The sequence below is a fragment of the Mixophyes fleayi genome, chromosome 1 (genome assembly GCF_038048845.1).
Source record: "Mixophyes fleayi isolate aMixFle1 chromosome 1, aMixFle1.hap1, whole genome shotgun sequence".
NCBI classification, from domain to species: domain Eukaryota; kingdom Metazoa; phylum Chordata; class Amphibia; order Anura; family Limnodynastidae; genus Mixophyes; species Mixophyes fleayi.
In genome coordinates, this window is record NC_134402.1 from 28,334,854 (window position 1) to 28,344,014 (window position 9,161).

The 9,161-nt window shown below is 38.6% G+C and overlaps 1 long non-coding RNA gene across 1 annotated transcript; it reads left to right on the forward strand.

Annotated features, from left to right (window-relative positions):
• Positions 1-709: 709 nt before the first annotated feature.
• LOC142104115 (uncharacterized) lies at positions 710-2,243 on the forward strand. The gene is made up of 2 exons (XR_012679515.1): positions 710-929; positions 2,004-2,243. It is a non-coding gene; the product is annotated as an uncharacterized LOC142104115 (long non-coding RNA).
• The last annotated feature ends 6,918 nt before the right edge of the window (positions 2,244-9,161 follow it).

Genomic DNA, 9,161 nt, shown 5'->3' on the forward strand with positions numbered 1-9,161 from the left:
TTGTCTAATAAGAAATACATATGTTTGTGAAATAAATTCTTCTATCGCATTTGTTTTTGTTATAACATAAATCCGTTCCTTAGTAGCACCACTTACCATAACGTTTATTTGGAAGTGACTTAACTAATGATGTGCAATATTTGGCTTCGTACCTACCATGGCATGCTAGCAGAGAGCGCAATTTAGGCATTCTTTAATATAATCAAAAAATCATTCTGCACAATAAAACATAACGAGTTTTGGCCAATGTTATCCATTTTACAAAAAGAACCGAGAAACAGCGACAACTTCTTTCATAGGAATAGTTTTATTTCAAAATAGCCGAAGTGTACAATATTTCAGAGGCTCTGCACCTTCCTTTGGTTGTGACAAGCAAAAGTTCTCCTGTTTACAAGTTTCATTTTATTAATTTTTCACTTTGGTATTCCCTGGGATATTAAGTAGATCAAACTGATCTGACCTTTATAAGGGTATCCCTAGTACACCATTCTTACCTTTCCTATAATACCAGATAGTTATTATACAATAGGACTACAAGCACAACCATGAGAGGTGCAGGAAACCAGGGAGTGTTGTAGCAGAAGATCTCCCTCTAATATTGTAAACTTATTTTTCTGAAAACTTTACTACTAGATTCTCTGTGCTGGATAATTAAAGAAACCATCCAGGAGGTGATGACTTTAGGGGATGACTTAAATACAACATCAATAGCTGGATGCTTAAACATGGTTTAAAGATGTCTAAAGCCCTCTTCAATGACTCAGGTCTCTTAGACCAGACATTGCATGATCGTAATATAAATATTCATCTCATACTAAGACAGGACCAAGATCCCCGGCAATTGCTCATGTCCTGGAGCCAAACCTCATATTTGGAATCACCTGAACTCATCAGAAACACCAACAACACCAACCTGTTATACTGGAGATGTAAGCATAATTTGTGTAATTATTTTGGATTGCAAATATAGTGTGATGCCAATTCTGAAAAGTGAATGCATTAACTGCCTAACGGTGGATATTTTACAGAAATTTCCTCCGTTTAGGCAAATACAGTTCAGCATCGCAGTCCACATAGATTACTATGGGGACTGCGATGTTCTGCAATGCATGTAGCTTTGATGAGCTTCGCACTGCACTGACAGGTATTGCTATCTCAGGATGGCGTTAACTGTCATCTCCAATGGGATTCTGCTGAAGCCTCTCTGGATTCACAGAATCCAGTACAGTGTTAGTGCTGTGCGCATGTGCACAGCACTACCTCCTGTCACCGGCAGCGCTAAGCTGTCAGTAAGCAGGACAACAGGACCGCAGGAGAGATGTCAATTCACAGGGGCTCCCAGAGTAGCCACTGCATGGTGCATCTCAGCGGTACCTAAATATGCATCACTGCGATGTGCAACGATGCATATTTAGCTGTACCGCAAGTTATTGATGCATAGACCCCATGGTCTGTTAATGAAGACTTTCCAATCAAAATGGTTGAAGTACAGTAACTTTCATATTTATGGCTGGGGTTACAATTCTGGGTGAATGTAAAAAGACTATATACATTTTAGCTATCTCTGCTGTGCAGTAAAAATGGCTAAATTAGGCATTATAGAATTCCACCCAAAACATTAAATGTAATATTGGATGGAGTTCACTATGCCTGTATTAAATCTCATCTCTAACTTGTCTCTGCCTTTTGCCCAATCTGTATGGTCTTCTGAAGTCTCCAACGGTTCCTCACTGATCCATTATAAACTAGTCCTGATGCCTAATTCAAACAGACAGAAATGTTATTAACGAATAACCCTATTTAAGTCCCTCAGATTTTATGCTTTGGGTCAAATTCCTCCCATTCCATTATACTTGATCCAACTACTACGTAAACCTAAGCTGCCCCCTAGTTACCTTAACCAATCCCTTTTACTTAAACCCAAATTATACATTTACCAATTAACCTTCACCCACTTGTTCCTAGCTCAGTCATGTTCTCCCACCTATCTTTTCTTGTTCCAGAGTCTACTTGAAGTCTTTCCTGGCTTACTTGTATGGCATCAGTAACCATGATGGCCATATCAAACACTCAACTTGGATAGAGGATGGACCAATATGGATACAGCTGACCAAATCAATGAAGATGAATGAAAATTAGACTGAATTTTTGTCAATTTGGAGGACTGTAGTTGTTTATCAATTATTTCAGCCAAATTTCTATCTCCAATTAGCTATGGCCAAATAAATCAGTTTGAAGGTGAATTGTTGAGTTATATTGAGCAAAACTGTTCCATCGACATGAACCCAATTCCCTTGTCAATTATTATGGTGAACAAGTCTAATGCTTTATATAGGAGGTTATAGAAGGAGGTGTCCAAATACAAAGAAGTTTGTATATTTTACATTCCCTCCTACATAATTTACTACAACATTGCTTTTCAGCAGTCTTTATATCTTTTAGAATTAGGTACTGTCACGAACGCTCAGCCTGTCCCAGATACAACAATCTGAACAGCTGGCCATGACTGGCGTCACCTTAGTCACTTAGCAATGAATACACCTTTTCTGCCACCATGAGTGATTTATTATGATATCCTTATATTCACCAAAACCACTCATTAATGTTTCACACTTAAATCTTGTACAGATATAGGATGAGCCTCCCTGGGCTTCGTAAGTTCACAAAGAATCATGGAGAACACACTAGCTTTAATCTGAAAAATGTTTACAAGGCTTAGTTACAAAACATTTAATAACAAAACATACAATAAGTTGCACAAATCCTTTTCAGAAAATAAAATAGGAAATTAAACAAGAGTCACTACTTACTAGTTAAGACTTGGCGTGTGTGTGAGGAAACACAATTGAGAAATATGACACATTTCAGTCTTAATAGAACCCCTCATGAAAATGCATACGTTATTGTCTAAATCAGGAGATTTTAAACCTTTTTCCAAATAGCTCTCACCCTCGACCTTTGAAGTTTTGCTGTCAATAGGGACAGATTGATCTCCCAGATGTCACAGGGCTTTCAAAGTGAGCTAGGGATCTCCTGAGCTCTGGAATGTTCACAGGACCTGATTTCTCACCTCTGCTAGTTCTGCTTGGCTAGATGGTTTACAACGTTGGGGCTTCAAACTCCTCAGAGATGCCTATCTCTCCCTGGTCTGGCTAATTTCAACAGATTATTGACACTTGCATAGGTTCATAATCATGTCATCTAGCAAAGCACACGTTGAGATTACATTACAAGGTTACATACAATATACATTGTCATACCTGAATATTAAGGGAAAATAACAATAATACATAATTGTCACAGGTACCCATTTTTGTTGTTCTTTGATAGAAGCCAGAACTGCCCTCTATATACATTTGTATCCAATGCAGAAAGAAAAGTAGATCTATGTTGCATTCAGGGACAGTGACAGTAAGCAAATCTGCCTGGCTGACATAAAGACATGGCTTAAGGGCACAGAAGAAAGCCTGAAAGTTGCAGTAGGTTATGTAAAAATAAAGTAAAGCAACATGATGTCACAGACCGGACTTAACTACGTCGGACTTGTTACGTTGACGGGTCTTCGCTCTCTCCAGTGGCGTCCGCTTCTGGCAGTTATTCTCGGGCATGTGTGTATGCCATCCTAATATAAATACAGTCACATGACTGCTTGAGCATCCTCCCTGCCCCCTGCTCGAATAGCCGCACTATTTAATCTCCACATCATTAATTAATCCCCAACATTACCAATTAAATTAAATCCATGTCATCCCCCTCATAGTCATTAAATCTTTTAGTCTCATAATAACCATTTCAACATCATTAAACCCTTTATAATCATTAACTCCCTCATCATCATAATTAATTTACACCAACATCATTAAATAATCCCATTTATATTCATTAACCACTTTAATTATTATAAAAGAGAGATTAGGGGATCTGTGCTTTCCAAATGAGGGTGATATAGGGCAGCAAGGGGAACAAAAAGATAGGAGTTGGTCTATACTCCTAGATAAGCCATGCCAAACATACGTAATTCCCCAGCGCGAAGAAGAGTGGAGTAGTGTGTAACAAAAATCAATAGATGTATAAATAAATATATTCTGTATTGGGCATCAAACCAAGCATACATGAACACAGTTCAAAAAAAGGAACAATATTAGCAAAACAAGATATTTGAATATCCAAGCACTGTTAGGTTGGATTAAAAACAGCAAAACAGCAAAAATAACAGCAAAAAAACAAAATGACAATAACACGGCAGAAAATCCTCAATGCAGACTGGGAAGGGTGGGTAGTGCACTTACCTTCCTCCCCAGATATACTCGTCCTAGTGCTTCTGCTTGTGACTATTCTCCAGGTGTAGAAATCTCCCACGTCCATAGACTGTTCCTCTGGACACACTTGTACGGTGTAGGTAGTTCGCGCATGCGCCTTGAATAGCGTCAGTGATCCTTTCTCTAGTCTGAAGATGCTGGCTGGAGCGGATTCCTTAGGTAAAATATATATGAGCCACAACTCTCCCAGGGGATTTGCTTGCAGCCGGAAGCTGCACAGCGGGACCTGCTGGAGCGCTGCGATGTGTCTGCATATGCGCCTGGAGTGTTTATCGGCAGTCTGCTTTCCAGGTAATAAAAACAATGTCAGAGAAGTAAATAAGATGTCAATGAAGTAACCTACGCGTTTCACCCCGCTGGGGGCTTCCTCAGGGATATTGTGTGAGCGATGAGAGCGGCAGCACTTTCAAATGGCTTAAGTACTGTTCTCATTGGTGTTCAGAGTCTCTTATTGGATGGAATCTTAGAGTGACATATATACAATCACTCCCTAAACCTCCTCTTCAAACATATATCGTGAAAGGGAGGGTGAATAAATGCAAATGTTCTATAATGAAGTAAAGGACAGACAGATGGAAAAAACCTAGCTTCTGATAATAAACTCAAACTGAGTAAAAATAGATGTAGTTAAATAGGTAATTTTGCATAAGACAAGAGCTATGGTTTCCTAATGAATAGTACCTTATTAATCCTCTCACCCTCATAATTAACTCCTTCATTATTTCAGAACCCCTCAACATCAACTTCCCACCAAGTATATTAAATCCCCGTCTATCCCTATTTACCTGTTACTGCTCCGTCCTCCCTGTATTAGTCAGAGGTGTGTGCTTTCTCTCCCACAGCGCACCCTACAGGCTGGAGGTTATACAGTTGCCTGTCGGTGTGAGCAGGTAGTTGGGGACAGATAGGGACTGTGTGCTCCGTGTCAGCTGCTCTCTCTGTGCTAGTTCACCCATTAGCGTCAGCGAAATGTCTTCTTTCTGGGCGGCAGGGGTGCCTTCAAAAGCCGGACACCAAAAGGCAACTGCCTAAAGCTGCCTAATGGTGAATACCAGCATAATGTTTGATTCTGTGTCCTGAATGTGGGTAGCGCCATCTTAAGCTGGTTCAGGATCCTTCTCGGTGTGCTCCTGATACATGAAGGTGGACAACCCCATTACATTTCATGTAATGGCGTTATGACGTTTATGACGTTTTAGTTCTCTGACAATAAAATAATTACAGTGTGAAATCTGGGTTAAATCGGTAGACAATATCTTACAAAGTAGTGCACATTTCTGCAGTGGCTTCTCATTTACTGCCAACACATTTTTGTGCTCACCAACCACACATAATTCCGCACTCACTAACCACACATAATTCCTTGCTCACCAACCACTCATAATTTCTTTCTGTGATGATATTAGAGTCTGCTATTGTTTTACATGATACATACTTTTCATAGTACAATTATGAGACTCTGTACCAGCAGACAAAAAAACCAAAAGGCATTGTAATACAGTAACTACTGAAGGAAAATGAAATGCAGATGACTTATTGGAGGGTAACCAAACGCTAAACAATCTGCCTTTGGAATTCCAAGAGTCAAAGATTTTTTAATTATGTGTGCAATTGCAGCTTAAATAAATTTGTCTTCATATCCCGCTGAAGCTACATGTTTAATGACCATACGTACATGATTGTACTGTATTGAACAAGTGTTTGTGAAGATAACTATTATTCAAACATCAGTATGTAACACTGACATTTAAGGAACACTTAAAAATTTAAAGATTAAAGACTCTGATACCTGATGCTGACACGTGAGTTTGTCCGTCATTGCTGTCACTTGTCAGTGTCAAGCCTTTTCTCCATTTCAAATGTAGTCTCATGCGAGGTGTTAAGACCTGACTCTGTCAATCATCATTGTCATTTGTCAGCATCAACCCAATTTTTTTTATTTTAAATGGTTTATAATGAGACAAATAATAAGCATACAAAATGAAGTCTGTAGATAGAGTGATGCTTTTTAGATATACCACTGCATTAAAAACAGCAAAGTTGCAATATGTTACATGGCTAAACCAGAATCAGACCAGTGACTTCCCTTTTGTGCAACTAAGAGTTCTAGAATGTCCTTCCAGCCAAAGGATCTTCTTGTAGTCCTACAACACCATATTATAAATTATTGTGCAACAGTGGGAGAGCCACATGTTGCCTACAATGTGCATTGTGAATTCATCATGAAAAATGACTTATATTGTAAAATAATAATCATGCTATATAATACACATATTAATAATGAGTATTAATAGTTATAATTATAATTATTAGCTTAATTGTTACTACTGCATCACTATAGCTATTCAGTTATATACACAATTTCAATGATTATTGTCCATGTTTAAAGTAACAAAAAATGGGCTGAATCTGGCAAGAGGCAGCAATAATTGAGAAAGTTAAGTGTCAGAAACACATGGCAGCATCAGGTCACATTTAAATATTAAAAATTTAATTGACACTGTCAAGTGATAGTCACACAGATTTAAGTTTTTAGGGGCCTATTTATGAATGGCTGCACACACCCTCCCTGTTAAACGATAAGGATTATTGTACTGGCAATGACTCTACCTTGATTCCTTCTAACACAGAGTCATTATCACACATGTAAAGAGTCAATATTGCACGAGATCTGTTTTTGCTTTTTATCTATCTATATATATATATATATATATATATATATATATATATATATATATATATATGTTTGTTTGCATGTTTGTTTGTTTATTTGTTTGTTGAAATATCTTCAACACTCCTACACAGGTTCGGATGAAACCAACGCAAGGTGGGCCAGTTGGATCCCGGACAGTTTTTAAGGGGTTTATGGACCCAGTTGGACCTCCCTTCGGTATACACTGGCCGGAATTTTGACTCGTGGAGTCTGTTCTGAGTCTTCCAATGGATAGATTTGGACAAAAACTTAAACTGACTGGTAACATTGCATCCAAGAAGACATATTAGGGGGTGTGTGTCCCAGTCGAACCTCCCGTTGGTGTTCGCTGACCAGAACTTTGACCTGGGGAGCCTATTTTTGGCCTTTCATTGGATTGATTTGGTTTGTTTGCATTTGGACACCCCTGTACCGATTGGGATGAAACCAATGCAAGGTGGTCCAGTTGGATCCTTTGCAGGTTTTAAGGGGGTTAGAGTCGATGTTGGAGGTCCCATTGGTGTACGCTGGGCAGAACTTTGATCCGGGGTGCCTGTTCTGAGCCTTCCACTGGATAACATTATGTATAAGAACAATAACAACACTGTTGGAAGAGCTTCTAAGCTGCAAATAAGTTTTAAAATGTTGACATCTAACTCATTGTTAACATAAAGATTTAAACACAGGCAAAGCCAGGTACTTCAGCTAGTTTTTCTATACATCGTTAACTGTCAAATATATTTGGGAAGAAACATCAGAGAGTTTGGAACAAGATACTGCCAAGAAATTTTAATACAACACGTTAAAACGCTAGTAAGTGCAATCACAATTGGTAATTTCATGGTGAAGGAAGGAAATGGTCACTCACTATAGAAGGAGAAAAGGCAGTCTTATAAGACTACAATATACATACGTATAGTAAGTAAATTCTCATCAGATAACACGAGTTAGAAAAAGATTTTGGATTGATGATTCACATCATTAATTTTATTTAAGTGTGATAAGTTTGCTTGCCTACTATATTGCTGCGATTTTGCTTTGCTACCTATAATTGTAAGTAAACAGTATCTCAGTTGACTGAAGTAAAATAGTCAATGTTCTGTGTGTCTTTCCCTTGGTCGCAGGAATGCAGCGCAGCACCTGTAGAAAAAAATTACAGAACTTATTGTGCCCCTGTCTGGCATTGACCATACAGGACACTATAATGTGCCCTAGCTGGGAACTTAGCAATTTGGGATGAGAAAATATATTCAAAATTGTTCCATGAAATATTTGCCTCAATGCGTATTTGGCTGTGAAATGTTGCGTGTTCCACAGATGTAATTTAAGTGTTTTCAGTTCCACTCTAACCACACCACACATGACAAGGAATTGACCATCGTCCCAACTCTATACTCATCTGTAATAAATACGTTGCTGTCCTCTCTCTATGAGCCTCCTCAGGTTTTGTAGATCATTCTGACCAATGCCAAAGTCCTGAATGCTGTTTTGTTTCTTCCTTTTGTTCCTTAGTTCCTTACTAAGCCACAGATTGTATTGTAAACTTGGCTACAATTTTACTATAGCAACCAGCATTTGAAGCAACACTTTGGTTCATGTAGGACTTATATCTAAAACATTAATAAAATGCTGCTCTCTGACTTAATGACTTTCTTGCACCAGAGTTTGAGCAGCTTGATGGATAACATCACCGAGTGCTATATTTAACAGCTGACCTTGGAAAACAAATTTGTGTTTTGGAGCAAACGCTAGGAAAAATAACAGCTACCAAGTTTACAGTTCAGTTTATTTGAAACTGTGGCATTATGGTCAATAAAATGTATAAAACAATCTGGCCAAGTTATTTCAAATGATGTCACCAGTCCTGCAGCTGTTTTCTCTAAGTATAGTACTAAACTCATCTCCATACACACACACAGAAATTACTTAAGCAAATTGCTAAAGCAGGGACATATTGTTCAATTCTTAAATTTCCTGTAGGTTATATAATTTCATCTCCTTTTGGATTGTGTGCGATAGTCGCTGCCAAGTGGCATTGTGTGCATTCGTGCCAAGTGGCATTGCGTGCATTCGTGTCAAGGGGGCATGGTTGTGCTACACAGCTGGCATGGCCGCCCATGACACATTGAGGTGTACTCAGAGCTATTGAG